General features: G+C 43.0%; 1 pseudogene; it reads right to left on the reverse strand.

Moving 5' to 3' along the window:
• Window positions 1-902: 902 nt before the first annotated feature.
• Window positions 903-2148, reverse strand: LOC141657947 (plasma membrane ATPase 2-like; annotated as a pseudogene).
• Window positions 2149-16893: the final 14745 nt, after the last annotated feature.

The raw sequence follows: 16893 nt of genomic DNA on the forward strand, positions 1-16893 counted from the left end.
TGTAATTGGTAATCCTATTTCCACTTCTTATCAAGGATCTAAAGACAAAAAAAGATGAGGAAGTTGGACACTTTTTCATGCATGTACATGGTTGTTTAATGCACATAGGTTGCTTTTTCATGCATCTAATAGGCTATATGGGACTCGAACCCATACCTTTGTGCAAAATTTGCACATTGCTCTACCATTGAGCTAATAGCCTTTAAAATACACTAAACAAATACGAGTACAAAAAAACTAACATAAGTACCCTGAAATGTTTCTCACATATTAGTAAGATATGTAATAGATACACTAAAATGCCTTGTAGTTACATAAAAAGGCCGGTTAATACATTAAATCTCCTTCATAGTCATTTCCCTTATTTCATGTACATAGAATCTTATTTCATGCGCATAGAACCTTATTTCATGCACATATAATCTTATTTTATGCCTATATAAAAGTAATGTCCTTAACCAACAATAATTAGTATCATAATATAACCAACTGATGCAACTGAAGAACTTTTTAATGCACATAAAACCTTATTTCATGCACATAGAACCTTATTTCATGCACATATAAAATTAACGTCCTTAACCAACAGTAATTAGTATCATAATATAACCAACTGATCCAACTGAAGAACTTTTTAATGCACATAGAACCTTATTTCATGCACATAGAACCTTATTTCATGCACATATGAAACTAATGTCCTTAACCAATGGTAATTAGTATCATAATATAACCAACTGATTCAACTGAATAACTTTTTAATGCACATAGAACCTTATTTCATGCACATAGAACCTTATTTCATGCACATATAAATTTATTTCATGCCCATTTAACACTTATTTCATGCACATAGAACATTATTTCATGTACATAGAACCTTATTTGATGTACATAGAACCTTATTTCATGAAGAAGCAAACACAACCATATCCTGAAAGCTTTAACAGTAACATTAGAGGAGTACCTGTTATCATCTTAACACAAACCCCAAGGTTAAGAGCTCTACGAATGGTCTCAGCGCTATCATGTCTTGGGGGATCGAAGAGAGGCAACAACCCACAGAATGTCCAAGGGTCTCCATTACTAGCCTTTCTTTTCTCAGGGATATTCTGTGAAAGCAATTATAACAAGTTTAGTCTCCTTTTACAATGCTTTAATGTACGAATTCCAACCAGATTCACCTTGAAGCGATATAGTTTAGAGTCAAATGACGCATTAAGTCATTGTTATATAATCAAGCTCTAGATTCAGAAAAAACTCTGACAATGGATTTTTCAAAAGATAACTTCCGAGTTCTTACTCTATACCTGCAAGGCAACGACTAATGATCTTAGTCCTCTTTCAGCAAAATTGTCAATTATACTATGGACTTCTCTAGCAATCGCGTAAGCCAGAATCTGGAAAACAAGAGGGAGCAAACTGAACATTAATGTGAAATGATTATGCTCGGAATATCACAGATGAGTTACAGTATTCTGCTTCAGAACAATCTCATCTTTACTTCTCCGGTCTGGGGTATTCTTTAAAATCAGACCGTTCTGGTATATTACTATTAGTAGCTCAATTCATAAATCGGAGGCCCTTTGATGGCATCTACAAGGCAATGTGTTCTTTGTCAGACTAAAGGGTGCAACATCAATAAACGGAGAGCACCAAAGGGAATAGTAGCATTCTGTCTGCCCTAAGGAATGACAAAAGTCTTGAACATTACGACTTAATAGATTCTGCTGCGTTCATTGCAAAACTGGATTCTCAGCATCTAAAATAACTTGAACAAGATTTACGGAGATTTAATGAGTTGCATACCTGCTCAGGGGCACCTTTACTGGCCCTATACCAATTACCATCAGCATCAATGTAAGTGATAGCTGTACGTTTGTCGACTGGATTAAAAGGCAAGAAACGAACTTCCTCGATTTTTGCACGAGCCTAGAAGAGAAAATGTAAACTGTAAATGGAGGTTTAGAGTTTTTCAGAAGAAAAAAAGAAAAACCACCCAAGAGGTTGATAGGTCTCGAGTTCGCTATCATCTCATTACCTCCTTTGGATCACCAAGCATGTTAACTACAAAGCGAGTATCAATGGCATCTTGATTTTCCGGTCTCGATGCTCGGCCGCTAGTAAGATTATAGTATCTTTATCCATATCCTTGTTCTAAGCGCTAGTGTACCTTGACGAGGTTCTGTCACAACGAGTGAGTCGATTCGGGGTAAGAGTTCCGGTTTTGTCACCGCATAAAACATCCATTCCGGCCATTTCTTCTATTGTCATGCGTTTTGTAATGACACCCTGGAAAAAAAAAAAGCGCTGGTGCACGGACGCATTACAATCTAGAAACACGGACGCATTACAATCTAGAAACACGGACGCACTATTAACACGGACGCATTACAATCTAGAAACAAGTCAGAGTTAAGGGCTGTTGATAATTTTTTCTCCAAAAATTATCTAACGACATTTGAAAGCAACAAAATAAAAGAAAATCCTACAAATGAGGAATACAAGCCTAGTCAACTAATTTGAATCATAACAAACATAAAAAGCGAGGAATAAGAAAGAAATGGGGAAATTGAGGAATTACCTAAATTGTAATCTGCTCGAAGTAGGAAAAATCGATGATGAAAGCAGCAAGAATAAAGAAGGAAGCAAAATTGAAGTCGGATGTATGGACTAATTTGATCGAAATCATACTGATGGTGCTCGAAATCACAGAAAATAGGATTTATCGCGGACAGCGTGATGAAGGAGAGGAGAGAGACTAAGTAAAACGCATATTGATAGAAAATTGAGAGAGGCGGTTGGAAAAATAGTTTTAATATGAGTGGTTCTCATGGTTCTCATTATCTTGTTGGTTCTCATAGGATCCCGAATCTATATATATATATATATATATATATATATATATATATATATATATATATATATATATATATATATATATATATATATATATATATATATAAATGTAGAGTGTGTGAGGTGAGTAGTATGAGTGCTGTCAAGATTTGATTGGTCGAAAAATAAACTTAGCCTTACAAGTAATTGTGACGGTCTTATGCTAGACGGGAAAATGTCTCAAGTCCATATTAACTTAAGACGGAAAACTATTATTATTATTATCTCTATTACTACTATTCCACTGAAAATATTTATTTTTATATAGACAAGCTTATAAAAATGTAACTTTATAAAATTTATGTTTAAAACGAAACTAATTAAATTAAATAATTTAAAAATATAAAATAAAGTAATTGAATGGTTAAATAATTTATAAATGTCAAAATGAAAAATTCGTGGGTGTTACAATTGAAATCAGACGAAATTTTTAGGCGCCACTACCATTTACTTCAGTTTGTATTCCTTAAATAAAAAGTCTTTTTCTTGGTTAATTTTAATTTGGATAAGATGATTTTTGGATCAGATTATGTATGGATAGTTTATGGTATCGTGTATCAAAAGAGACTTGTAAGAAAATATTTTATTAATTAATAGTTATGTGACCACAATTTACTAAATTTTTGCCACGGTTAATTAATATTTTGTCACGAATATTGCTATTTTTGTTTGGTTTTGCAAAGATTATTGTTATTATTATTGTTTTCAATTTTATTTTATTATAATAAGCAATGTTGTCAGGATCGGGATTCTACTTTGGATCGATGTGGAGGATAGGATCGAATCGGTAGAATCGGATCGTAGAATCGCAAGATTCTACAAACTCACTAAATATAATTTTTTATTTGTTAAAAACATATAATTGAAAATCAACACACTTATTTATAAATATTTATTCATAAAACATTGGTAATTAATGATTTTAGTATCATTGTATGAACAATTTGCACGAAATTTGGGTTTTACGATGTCATTATATAAAAATATATATTAATTTTTTTATTATGGAATCGAATCGTACGATCGTAAAATCGTAGGATCGTATTATGATCTCATCTCTAGAAATTTTCAAATTAATAGGATCGTAAGATTCTACAACTATGATAGAATCGTAGGATCCAGGATCGGTCAAGCATTTTTGGATCGTAAAATCGTAGAATCGTTGGATCGAATCGCGATTCTGACAACAATGATAATAAGATAACGAGTAGATAAAACTTCTCCTTGCAAGGCACTTGAGTCAGGTTCTAAACAATCAGAAGCAAAACAATCAGAAATAATTGGGGAGAATTGTATCCAAACACCGTATGGAGTTCCTTGACAATTGCTTCAACCTTAGATATTCTGATTTGGTTGTCCGTTGGAATTTCCCCGTCGGAGAGGGATTTTTCATTTTTGAGTTTTTTATGCTGAGCACGGAGTCGTTTATAGACTACAAGTAGGACTGGATTGTCGGGTTTCGTTGGCATTTTCGGTGTCGCTCGTGGTGGTGATGGTGGTGGTGGTGGTGGTTGGGGTTGGGTTCACCATTTTTGAGGGTTTAGGGTCTAGGGTTTAGGAGGATGTTATTTTCTGGAGATCGTGGGGGTGATGATTTGTTGGTATGTAATATGTATGGATGACCCGATGAGGGGGAGTCCACTTAGCAAGTGTCAGCTTGTATGTTTTTGGATCCGTTTTATTTTAGAGAGATTTAGGCTCGTTCTTTTAGATCGATCTCATAAAATCTGTTTTGATCTGTTTTGAAACTAAGTCGAAAAAAAATAAGGGTCTCAATTGATAACATCATATTCAATTTATATATAAAAATAATCTAATTGTCTAATCTGCTAATTATAAAACATTCTTTCTTAATTATGTTAATTTAGTTTAATAATCAAGCCTACTACTAAGACCTGTTAAAACGTATTTTGTTAACATTATTCGCTAATATAAATCTACTTAGACCATTAAGGTCTTGTTTTTTGGGCTGAACTGAGCTGAATCGTTGAATTGATATGAGCTAAAGCGAATCGAAATTTGCTGAGATAAATAGAGTTGAAATAAGTTAGATTGAACTGAATTGAGTTGAATTAAACTGAAGTGGACTAGAATGAGCTAAATTATATTAACCAAGTTAAGGGATTACGAACTATTTAACCGATATACTCAAGTTTTGTAGTCTCACTAGAGGACCTAATAATTATAAGGACTAAGGAGTGTGTGTCTATGTGTACGGTTTCCTTTATCCCGGTTATTTGTGGTGGCTATTAGTGGATGATAAGTGGGTCTTAATTAATGTATGATCAAATGGAAGAATTTCACATAAAGTCCATCTCACTAGAGCAAGTGCATATTCAAAGTGCCAAACGCTTTTGCAATTTGAAGGAATAGAACGGAGGCATAAAAAAATGGATGGCTGCATATAGTAGGCACAATTATTAGGACAAATCACGCAGACCGCGCAAATGCATTACATTAAACTTGATATTTGTCGAGTCACCTAGAGTAGACCCATAATACCAAGAACAGCACATATTATCGATGGTATGTACCCGACTAAGCTACAATTTGTGTAGGATGCTATAAAAGGAAAACAAATTTTATAAGAGCAGTCAAAAATCAACGCAGTCAACTACAGACAGTACTAACTCACTTTCTTGAGTGCTTTCAGGTCTGGCCACTTTGTCCTATCTTGTAAGGACGTATTGGCACCCCCAAACTCTTTAGATTCAACTATTTTGCGTCTAGGAGAAGCATCAGGTCGTAAGTGAACTTCAGCTGCCAATTAAAATAAACACTGTCGTCCATACCAAACAAAACACTATGACTTCTGGGCATAGTTCCAGCTTCCAACACTATGAACTTCGGGTCATAATGCGTGTATTAAAATTTCAATTCTTATATAATATTTTTCCTTTCTCATATTGAATTTCCAGTGTATATGAGTCCCACATGACTTTTCATTACCTATTTCCTTTCAATGAAAAACTTTGGCTCACCAAAGGCCACATTATTAGGCTTACTAAAGGCCTCATCACTCGCTTTATTCTTATGCCATGTCCTTGACCCGAGTCTTTATAAAATGTACGATTCATATAAGGAATGGACAGAGCTAGTTGAAAGAAATTTTGCCGTTCAATATTAATTATCTTGTTCAACTTCGGATGAACAAGAAACAATTCCCAAATAAATCTGCCATTCATAAAGACCGCTCTAAACTCAATTGCAATTTATAAAATCATCTCGGTGGACTTCTGGCCACTTATATTTACATATGAATGTATTGTAATGATGAAACGGTGTTAAAGTTATCACACACCTTCAAAACTTTGAACTTCAGACCAAAGTTATAATATGGACATATTTGCTCATCTTTATAAAATAAGGCCCTGTTCTTTTGGACTTAAAGTCACTTAATATAAGTTCACTTCAGATCCTATAAGTTATGTTGATTGATTCGAGATCCTATAAGTTGATTCGATTCGAATCCTATCGATTGATTCGAGATCTTATAAGTTGAGTTCGAATCCTATAAGTTCAATTGATTGATTCGAGATCCTATAAGTTCGATTCGAGATCCTATACCTCACTTAATTTAAGTTCACTTCAGATCCTATAAGTTGATTGATTCGATTCGAGATCCTATAAGTTTGATTCGGATCTTATAAGTTCGATTCGAGATCCTATAAGTTAAGTTGATTCGAATCCAATAAGTTTAGTTCGAGATCCTATAAGTTCGATTCGATTGATTCAGATCGATCAGATAAGTTTCATCCAAAAAAAAAGAAGGCCTAAATCTTTTGGAACTTCTGGCCCAATTATATGATATGTCCCTTTTCAAAACTTGATCACTTATATATAACTTTAGATCTAAAGAACGAGGACAATATGCGCAATAGTTAAAGTGAAACAAGATAAAATCTAATTTGACAACATATCATTGAAAAATACAGAGGCCGTGCGAGATATAAAATAATAAGGTTAGTATTAGTTGGGCCCTATTGTTCTTAGTTTATTTATTGTATTTGATGGGGCATATTCTGCACCGCTGACCAAGTCAACACACTGAGCAAGGTCAAAGATATCCACAGCAAGTCAACGACTTAGACAAACCTAGCCGATCTGACCCATCGGCTGTTAGCAGTGGTCTCGCGCGACAACCCGCCGTGGGACACATACCCGCGTACTCATATCCAAGACCCGTCATTACGGCCCGCCATAGGTCCATCGGCCGGAGAGAGTAGAACGGTCTTTCCACACCGCTAGCCACTTGGCCACTACGTGACAAAAGGTGAAAGCCTATAAATACTCCTCAACCTTCTTTGAGGAGAGGATCCCACAACTTAACCTAAACACACTATTCATCCGGTAATATCTCCTTATCTCTACAATACATATCTAGCCAAGTAACACAGCTTAATCCTTTAAGTTTACTGACTTGAGCGTCGGAGTGAGTACGCTTGGCACAAAGCCAAGCCCTCAGTTCGTTCATTGTTGCAGGAGAGGCCGAGAGGGACGATAAAGGCAAGAAGGGTTCAACCCAAGACATTATTCTACAAGCCACGGGTGGTAACGATACTCGCTCTGGAATTACACCCGGAACAATTGGCGCCGTCTGTGGGAAAGGACACTAGAAGCTAGTCACATTCATTCCCAAGCAAAAAAAAAAAAAAAAAAAACAAAAAACCCACCCAAAAAGCTAAGAAAATGTCGAAGCAACAAGACGCAGTCGTGACCGACGAAACCGCTTTCTACCAAGATGACACTTTCAACAATTCTGGAGTCGTGCAGCCCTCCACCGGCGGAGTAATCCAACCAGAGTTCGGAATGCCAATAATACCCGACACGCCGCTACCAGCCAACCAGGTCACCATCATGGGACATGTGGTTGACGTAGCAAAACTGAAAATGCTCCTGGACCTAATCAGTAATGCGCCTGCTCACACTGTCACGCCGACAAGAGCGGCGGAAATCGTCCAGGAGACCAGGGCCCAAAACGTGACTCCGAGAAATTTGAACGAAGCACTAGGAGAAGCTGACCCAAATAAAACGCCGGGGGAGCCCAAAGTGGGCGCGGTAGACATAAGCCCTTCCCGCACTCGTGGGAGGACAGCGTCCCCGCCACACGAACGAGGCATACCCCAGAGGAGCCAGAGGAGTCCGACTCAACAGAGTTGGAGGAGAAGTCTAAGCCGAAGAAGGAGTCCTTCCCGCCACGGGGGGAGGAGCCAGGTTAGGGATGCAAGGAGCCGATCGCCGCGTGTCGTTCGACACGTTGTTAGGCAGCCCCTCAACGCCTACGTCCTAGAAGTCCCGGTGCCAACTAAGCTCAAGTTGCCACCCATATCATATAAAGGAGATAGTGATCCAACCGACCACGCCGAGGCTTTCGAATCTTACATGTCGGTATGGGAACAGCCTGATGAGGTCTGGTGCCGAGTTTTCCCAACAACTTTGCATGGGATGGCTCAGAGCTGGTACAAAGGGCTTCCCGACGGCTCGGTGTACTATTACGCCGACCTGAAAGACGCTTTCCTAGCCCAGTATTCCTGCAACAAGAGAAGAGCCGTGGAGACATCTGACCTCCTGACTATCAGACAGGAGGGAGGCGAGTCTCTCCGGAGCTATGTGAAGAGGTTCGATGGAAAGGTCCAGCAGATTCGAGAAATTAACCCGAGTGGCGGCCACGCGATGAAGGGCCTCCCAAGGGGAGTCTTAAAAAATGAGCTCATCAAGAGCGGAGGCCTGGGCTTGGACGCCGCCAGGAAGTTGGCCGACCAAGCCATCAAGGTGGAGGACTATCACAAGACCTGGGTAGATCCCAGCGAGGCCGACACTACTACAAATCCAGGCAACTACAACGCCCCTTTAACAACGATTATTCACGAAAATCACAATAGACGTTGTAGAATGTATGGCGCGAATTTTACTAAAATCAATTACAACGGGTATGGTTATAAAAACCGTTGTTATTCGTTTTAACAACGGGTCACACATGAACAACCGTTGTTAATAATTTGGCGCAAAATTGGCGCAAAGTTAGTGAAAAGTAATCACAACGGTTATTTTTGAAACCCGTTGTTAAAACTTATTTAACAACGGGTGTTTTCTACAACCGTTGTTAAAACATATTTCACAACGGTTGTTGTTTAATAACCGTTGTCAATACCTTCCATACTATAAACCACACAAACACAAGTCTGCTGCACCCACAAAACACAAACCTTAATACACAAACACAAACCCAGAAGACCAAACACAAACACAAAACACACACTTTCTCATCGTCTCTTTCTCTCTTTCTCATCGTCGCTTTATCTTCTCGCCGTCATTGTTGATTTCATCGTCTCTTTACGTACGTTCTGTAATTATCAGGTTTGTTTCATCGTCATTATTTTATTGTTCTAATTATTTCATTTCAATGTATGTGTTTTTATCGACCATTAGGTTCCGTTCAAAGATCTGCTAATTATTTCATTTCCATGTATGTGTTTCTAATTATTTCATTTCCATCTTCTTTGGCGTCCTTGAGACGGATCGAGCATGTTTTAGCGAGTTAGGGTTTGGAGAATATATTGAGATAATGGAAATGCATGTTAGTTGAGATAATGCAATGTATTTATACTAATGTGTGGGTTGAGTTGTTTTTTAATTAATATATATGTTAGGAAGTTGTGCCATATATGTTAGGAAGTTGTGCCATAATCAGATCTTGATGATGAATGATAGATCTATGGAGTTGAAAAAATGGAAGCAAATCAAACAAGCATAACTCAACACTTTCAAAATGATCATTTCATTTAATTTTAAACCAAATACATTAAAGCAATTATCAGAAATCAAAAGATGTATAATAAGCCGGAACAACCCCGGTTAAGCGTAAAAAGCGCTTCTCAACCTGCCACCAATCACGCCACTCTGGTATACCGCTAACTTCCGGGTCATTGGCTTCATATTTTGCAATAACAGATTGAATATATGCAAGGACACGACTTGCATGTGGAGATAAGGTTGGAAGAGTACAACTCAACATATCTCTGGGCTGCAGACCAAGTTGCGAGTAAGTAACAGCCGACTAGGGTATGAAGATGATGATGATGATGATGAGGCTTTGTTGACAAGCCGGACTGCTTCACGCCTCTTAATCCAATAATTCCGTTGATGTTCAAGGGATGCTTTGATTAATGGGTGTTGATCGGCGGGAAGCCCGGCGAGAACCTTCCCATCATCTTCAATCGTTTGTGTAAGCCATTCTTCGTTGTTGATAAAATTAGGGTTCATTGCCATGTTGTTTCAATTAATGAATGTTAGTAAAGGATGCTTTAATATGTTGGTAGGATGCTTTAATATTTATAGCTAGTAATATTTAATTTAATTTTTTTTTATTTTTTAAGAACAAACAACAACGGTTATTTACAAACAACCCGTTGTCTTTAGTTATAACAACGGTTTTGTATATTAAAACCCGTTGTTATAACTTTCCCCCCAAAATTGAGTCACACTTTCCACAACGGGTTTTTATATTTAATAGTTTTAACAACGGTTTCCGTAAGAAAACTAACCGTTGTTAAAACCTTCTACAACGGACGCTTTAACAACGTCCGCTTTTTTATATAACAACGGTTTTTGACCGTTGTTATAGCCTGTATCTATAGTAGTGCGAGCACTCAGAAAAGAAGAGTCACCGGGAGGACAGCCAGGACGAAAGACGCCGCGACAACAACGGGTCGCGGTCCGATGGAAGACGCCGTGAGAATAATAGGTCACAGTCGGACAGATCCGACCGGAAACAGGACTCGGCGGGCGCCGGGTGGAATTCAGGAACGTACCACCAAAGGCGGTATAGTGATAAAACCCCTCTCATCGTATCAGCCGCCGAAGTCTTCGCCCTGAGCAAAAACGAGGGCCAGAAGTGGGAGAGACCCCCCAAGCCAAAAAGTGACGGTGACACGAGCCGATCGTGAGTACCACGGCCACACCGGCCATTTAACCAACGATCGCCGCCATCCGAAGAATGCCATAGAGGAACCGATCCGGAAGGGAAGCCTCGGCAAGTACGTTGCAAAAGGCCAAAAGACGACGCCATAGATTCAGATAAGAAGTCCGTCTTCGAGCGGATAGGAGTGATTCATGTTGTCATCGGGGGCAACGAAAACGGAGGGTCCGCTCATGGGCACAAACGACACCTGAACGAGCTATATCAGGCCATCAACTTTGTGCCCAACTCAGGGATCCCCTCTACAAACATCCCCGATATGACTATTGGAAGAAAGGACTACGAAGAGGTCATCGCCCCTCACAGCGACCCGCTTGTAGTCAATTTGGACATATCCAACCACCTGGTCAAGAGGTGCCTGATTGACACAGGCGCATACACGAACATCATGTTCAGAGAGTGATTTCTCGGCCTCGGCCTGAAGATCAAGGACTTGAGCCCCTGCACCAACCCCCTATACAGCTTCTCTGGGGCCGGCCTGGTACCGCTGGGATCAATCAAACTCCCGGTGACGTTCGGCGAAAAGACTGCGGCTAAAAACATCCTAGCTGAGTTCGTGGTCATCGACGGCTCGTCCGCCTACAACGTTCTCATAGGCCGGGTCACCCTGAGCGAGGCCGACGCAGTGATGTCCATCCGGGCCCTAACACTGATGTATGTCTCGGACCGGGGGGAAGCGCATAAGCTCGTCTCCAAAAACGAGAGGGATGAGGTGGTCAACGTCCAGATAGCTGCCCGAGGATGCAACATGCAGTCCCTCAAAGAGGCGAAGAAGTCCGAAAAAGGAAAAAGTCCGTCCTTACGGCGGGAGGGCGACCTCATGGATACAACTAGTGGGCCGATCGGGAAGGTGTGCCTATGATGAGCCATTAGGGCGTTGGTAATCTCGTGAAAATTTATGTAGCGGCGGAGGTGTCCAAAATAGCTGTGGACACCCCAACGCATGTTTTTACCTAATGAAAAACCATCCAAGCCTTCCATCAAAGCAAATTTTTCCCATCAGTTATTTATCAAGAAACAGCACGCCGGCTCACATTGTCATACCGACAAGAGCGGCAGTCTCCATCAAGAAATTAGCGTCGTCGCAGTCACCCCAAGTAGTAGACGCCACGGCAATCACCCGAAGAGGTAGACGCCGTCGTCGATCACTCCAAGTGGTAGACGCCACGTAACACGCTATCAAGAAATGACGCCGCTCACACCGTCATACCGACAAGAGCGGCAGTCTCCATCAAGAAATTAGCGCCGTCGCAGTCACCCCAAGTAGTAGACGCCACGGCAGTCACCCGAAGAGGTAGACGCCGTCGCAGTCACTCCAAGTCGTAGACGCCACGTAACACGCTATCAAGAAAGAGACGCCGGCTCACACTGTCATACCGACAAGAGCAGCAGTCTCCATCAAGAAATTAGCGCCGTCGCAGTCACCCCAAGTAGTAGACGCCACGGCAGTCACCCGAAGAGGTAGACGCCGTCGCAGTCACTCCAAGTGGTAGACGCCACGTAACACGCTATCAAGAAACAGACGCCGGCTCACACTGTCATACCGACAAGAGCGGCAATCTCTATCAAGAAACCAACGCCGGCTCCCACTGTCAATCCGACAAGAGCGGCAATCACCCTCATAAGGCGGACACCGCGGCAGTAACGGCCAGCGCACACTATACTCACGAAAACAATCGAAGTGTCTTGGAAGCGCTGAAACACAGTTGAGATACGCACTCTAAAACTGCCCCGGCCAAGCCGAGGCGGAAACAAAAGGGGCGCTCAATTAGGAATACAGGAAGACAACTCTGACAAAGATGAGATAAAGACCTCGGCCAGGCCGAAGGCGAAAGAAACGAACTATTATTAGAAGATAAATTACAAGTAAGATTACAAGCGAAAAGAATACAGACGACGGCCGTCCTCACAGGGATAAGCCGAAACACAACCTACAAAGCAAAAGCTACAATTATGTTCGTGTACCAAGAGATAGCGGGGAGGAAGGGCTGAGTAATTGGCCCCCGAACAGCTGAAGCAGATCTGCTGTAAACTTGTTCTCATCAAGCAGCACCTGGTAGTATGTGAGGAGTCGAAACAGTCTGCGTAAACTTGCTCTCCTAAGCCTGTTGTGCCGGCCATCAAAGATCGGTAGCCGCATCTTCTTGATGAGGGCAACCCAAAGCAGACTTTTCTAGCGACCCACGCCTTGGCTCTCGGCGTCACCGCCCTCATCCTTTCGGCTTCTTCCTTAGCCGCCTTAGCCTTCTCAGCAAGAGTTGCTTTCTCCGCGGCCGCCTCCCTCTCCATCTTCGCCCTCACCGCCTCCTTGGCCTTCTCCGCCACGGCTTTCTCCTTAGCCTCGAGCTTGTCATCAAGCAGCACGTCAAACCTGCCCCACGGGAAGGAACCATCAAGAGGGAAAAGCTCCCCGATCACTTCCCTAGCAGCATCTTCGGCCAAATCCCGGAATTCGGCGCACAGTTTGGGGAGCATGACGGTTTGGAGCATCTCGATGTCCACCTCCTTTTGCTTGATGATGGCCTCTTTGCCCCGAACCACCTCCGCCTGAGCCTTAAACAGGCCCCTGGACTCGTTCCTCTGCTGGAGATAGAGGTCGGCACGCCCCTGAACAAGGTCACATTTACTCAGCAGCTTCGCAGCTTCGGCCGCCGCAGCCTCGGCCTTAGCCCTCTCAGCAAGGACCTCCTTTTCAGCGTCCTCCCTAAGTTTTCTCTCAGCCAAGAGCGCCTTCTCGGCTTCTCCCTAAGCCTCTCGCTCATTGAGGAGATCCGGCGCGCCGACGCAGCCACCACCGCTTAGTGGCGTTACGCTCATGAATGACCCGAGCCACGGCCTTCTCTTGCTCCATGAGACGAGCACCGGTAACCACGTTCCACCTCGCCAGCTCCCTAATTAGCTTCGTGCCTTCCTCTATAAGCTCGGAGACGGAAGCCTTCTGGGATGAAGGGACGGTGGTGACAATTTGACCACCAGCCTGCGGCTGGGAGACGAAAGCCTTCTGGGATGAAGGGTTGACGGTGGCGCCTTGATCACCAACCTGCGCAGAGGACCCCTCCGCCCGCCGCCCAACGTGAGCAATAGCCGATCGCGGGCCGGTCTGCGAGAAATTCAATTAAAACATCGTATCAACATTGACTTATCAGAAACACCTAATGGCACGGCTAAATTTAAGCCACAAGCTAGATAGGTACCATGTTTGGCCTTCTTGACCGGAGGAGGCACTTCCTTGCCAGCGGTAGAAGCTGTCCCTTTCCTCTTACGGATAAGGGGAGATCCCTCTGCGTCAGAATCCCCCTCATCGGGAATATCAACAATCTCCACCTTCTTAAGGGAGGGGATGTGAGTTGGAACCGGTGTCGACGCCGTTGCCGCTGAAGGCTTTGTTTTCCGCGTCCGACGCACTACGCCGCTAACAACCCTCGCCTGCGCCTCCTCCTTGCTCAAGACCTTCAGCCGCTGTTCCATAAGATCATTCGGCGACGTCCTGCGGTCATGGGCTAGAGCCTTGGGATGCAAGTTAGCAACGGTTTTATCTTTGTGCAGCCCCATTCTCCGAAGAATATCCTCAGATAGGTCCGGTCCAAAGTGGTCTGCAAAATAAACAAAGCAAGAGTCAAGTAGAGGAAATAAATCGAAGTTCGAAAAGCAGGAACATTGAGAGCGGCGATGGGCCTCACACCGACCCCACTCACCCCGTGCTAGGGCCGGTATGAGGCCGACATAGCAAAGCGGCTCATCCTGAAGAATGATCTGCGTCGGGGGAATCCATCTTTTCGGCATCCCACTCTTGTCCACCTCAAAGAGCCTCATTGCCTGACCCTCTCATCCTCCTTGAGAACGACCCTGCTGGCATCCATTTTAAGATGCTTCCGAGTGACCCATCTGTCATGCTCCGCCCTAGTCTCACACCGCAAATTAACCTGGTGCTGGAAGGAGCGGGGCAGCGGATAGTCATCCGGCACTTTAACGTACACCCACCGACCTTGCCAGTCCTTGCAAGAAGAAAGTTTGTCAACAGAGACATAACCCGCTCCGTTTGCACACTTTGTACCATCCGACGCGCCGTCGAGAGTGACGGTTTGAGATGATGAAGTCGGCGGAATAAATTCACCATCGGAGCCTCTCCCTTAAAAAGACAAAGCCAGACAAAACCAATTATGGTCCTCATGGCGGCGGGTGCGGTTGGGCAACGACAACGTTCATGGCTCTAATTATGGCCATAACGTACCCATTCAGTGAAACCGGAGCCCGTACTCCAAATGCCGCATGTATACGCCAAGATAGCCCGGCGGAGGACAACATACGGCTCGACCCTCCTCGGGGATACCAATTTCGTATCCCCTACCAAAGAAAAAATGATCCTCGAAAAGTTTCCCGCCGGAACAACGGGCAAGCTTATGGGACCAAGCACGGTCAAGACGGATCTTACAGACATAGCCGTGATCCATGACGTACTGTCTCCCCTCACTAGGACGAGACCTTTCCGCATCATCACCAAAATCATCACCAAGATCACCAAAAGAATCAGAATCCTCCCATTCCTCCAGAATTTGAGGATCAACTTCAGGAGAAGGAGACCTAGGGCCCCCCGACGCAGGTTTACTAGGTCCAGCATCAGCAGAAGACATGATTCACAACAAATCACTAGCAAGAAAAATAAAAAGTTTGCTTGTTTACCTTAAAGAAAAAACACTCGCCGGATCAAATACTCCGAAGATTAAGAAGACGAAGACAACCCTTGAAAGTTTGGAGAGATGAAGATTTTGGAGAAAATTTTCGAAAATAAAATGGAGGCAAAAATCACGGAATAACTGCCCTATTTATAGAGAAAAGCCCATGAAGAAGGACCAATCAGGGCACAACCCATGAAGCGTCAACCAATCAGCGAGCATACACGTGTCAGACATGCAACCGCGGAATGTCAATCGTTGCAACAGTTGAATGTCAATCAATGCAACAGTGACCAAGCGTCTTCAACACGCCCATTCACATCTCTTCACTTGTTCATCTTCCTCAACGAATTCCTATGTAACTGCTCTCCGCCGGCCACATGGTCAACCAAGCTAGGAAGCACCGGCCGGGGGCAATCAAAATCAACCGGCACTCTCAACCCTGGTCTCGGCCAGCGTCACTTTCTTTTCCACATCGGATGCCCTTTACACATCCATGTGGAGGGGGGATATGATACGGCCTACGAAGGAAGGAATGCCGACGGAGAAGAAGCCGATGCATCAGTGGAATCAGAAGAAGCCGATGCAGGAAATTTTGCAAATTACTTGCGCAGAATATACGCTCAACATACATCGGAGCCCATACCACGGCATAGACTACGCTGGGGGCAAATTGATGGGGCATATTCGCACCGACGACCAAGTCAACACACCGAGCAAGGTCAAAGATATCCACAAAGAAGTCAACGACTTAGACGACCCTAGCCGATGCACCCATCGGCTGTTAGCAGGGTCTCGGCGCGACAACCTGCCAGCCGGGACACATACCCGCGTACTCATATCCAAGACCCGTCGGCCGGCCTGCCATAGGTCCATCGGCCGAGGGTAGAACGGTCTTTCCACCTGCTAGCCACTTGGCCACTACGTGACAAAAGGTGAAAGCCTATAAATACTCCTCAACCTTCTTTGAGGAGAGGATCCCACAACTTAACCTAAACACACTATTCATCTGGTAATATCTCCCTTATCTCTCTACAATACATATCTAGCCAAGTAACACAGCTTAATCCTTTAAGTTTACTGACTTGAGCGTCGGAGTGAGTACGCTTGGCACAAAGCCAAGCCCTCAGTTCGTTCATTGTTGCAGGAGAGGCCGAGAGGGACGATAAAGGCAAGAAGGGTTCAACCCAAGACATTATTCTACAAGCCACGGGTGGTAACGATACTCGCTCTGGAGAAAAGAAGAAAACACGTAAACAAACAATTTTAGCATAATACGTGTACAACATGCAAAGAACAATTACCTTGATAAACTTTTAGCAATTCTAAGTGAAAGAACCTAGT

The sequence above is a fragment of the Silene latifolia genome, chromosome 5 (genome assembly GCF_048544455.1).
Source record: "Silene latifolia isolate original U9 population chromosome 5, ASM4854445v1, whole genome shotgun sequence".
NCBI classification, from domain to species: domain Eukaryota; kingdom Viridiplantae; phylum Streptophyta; class Magnoliopsida; order Caryophyllales; family Caryophyllaceae; genus Silene; species Silene latifolia.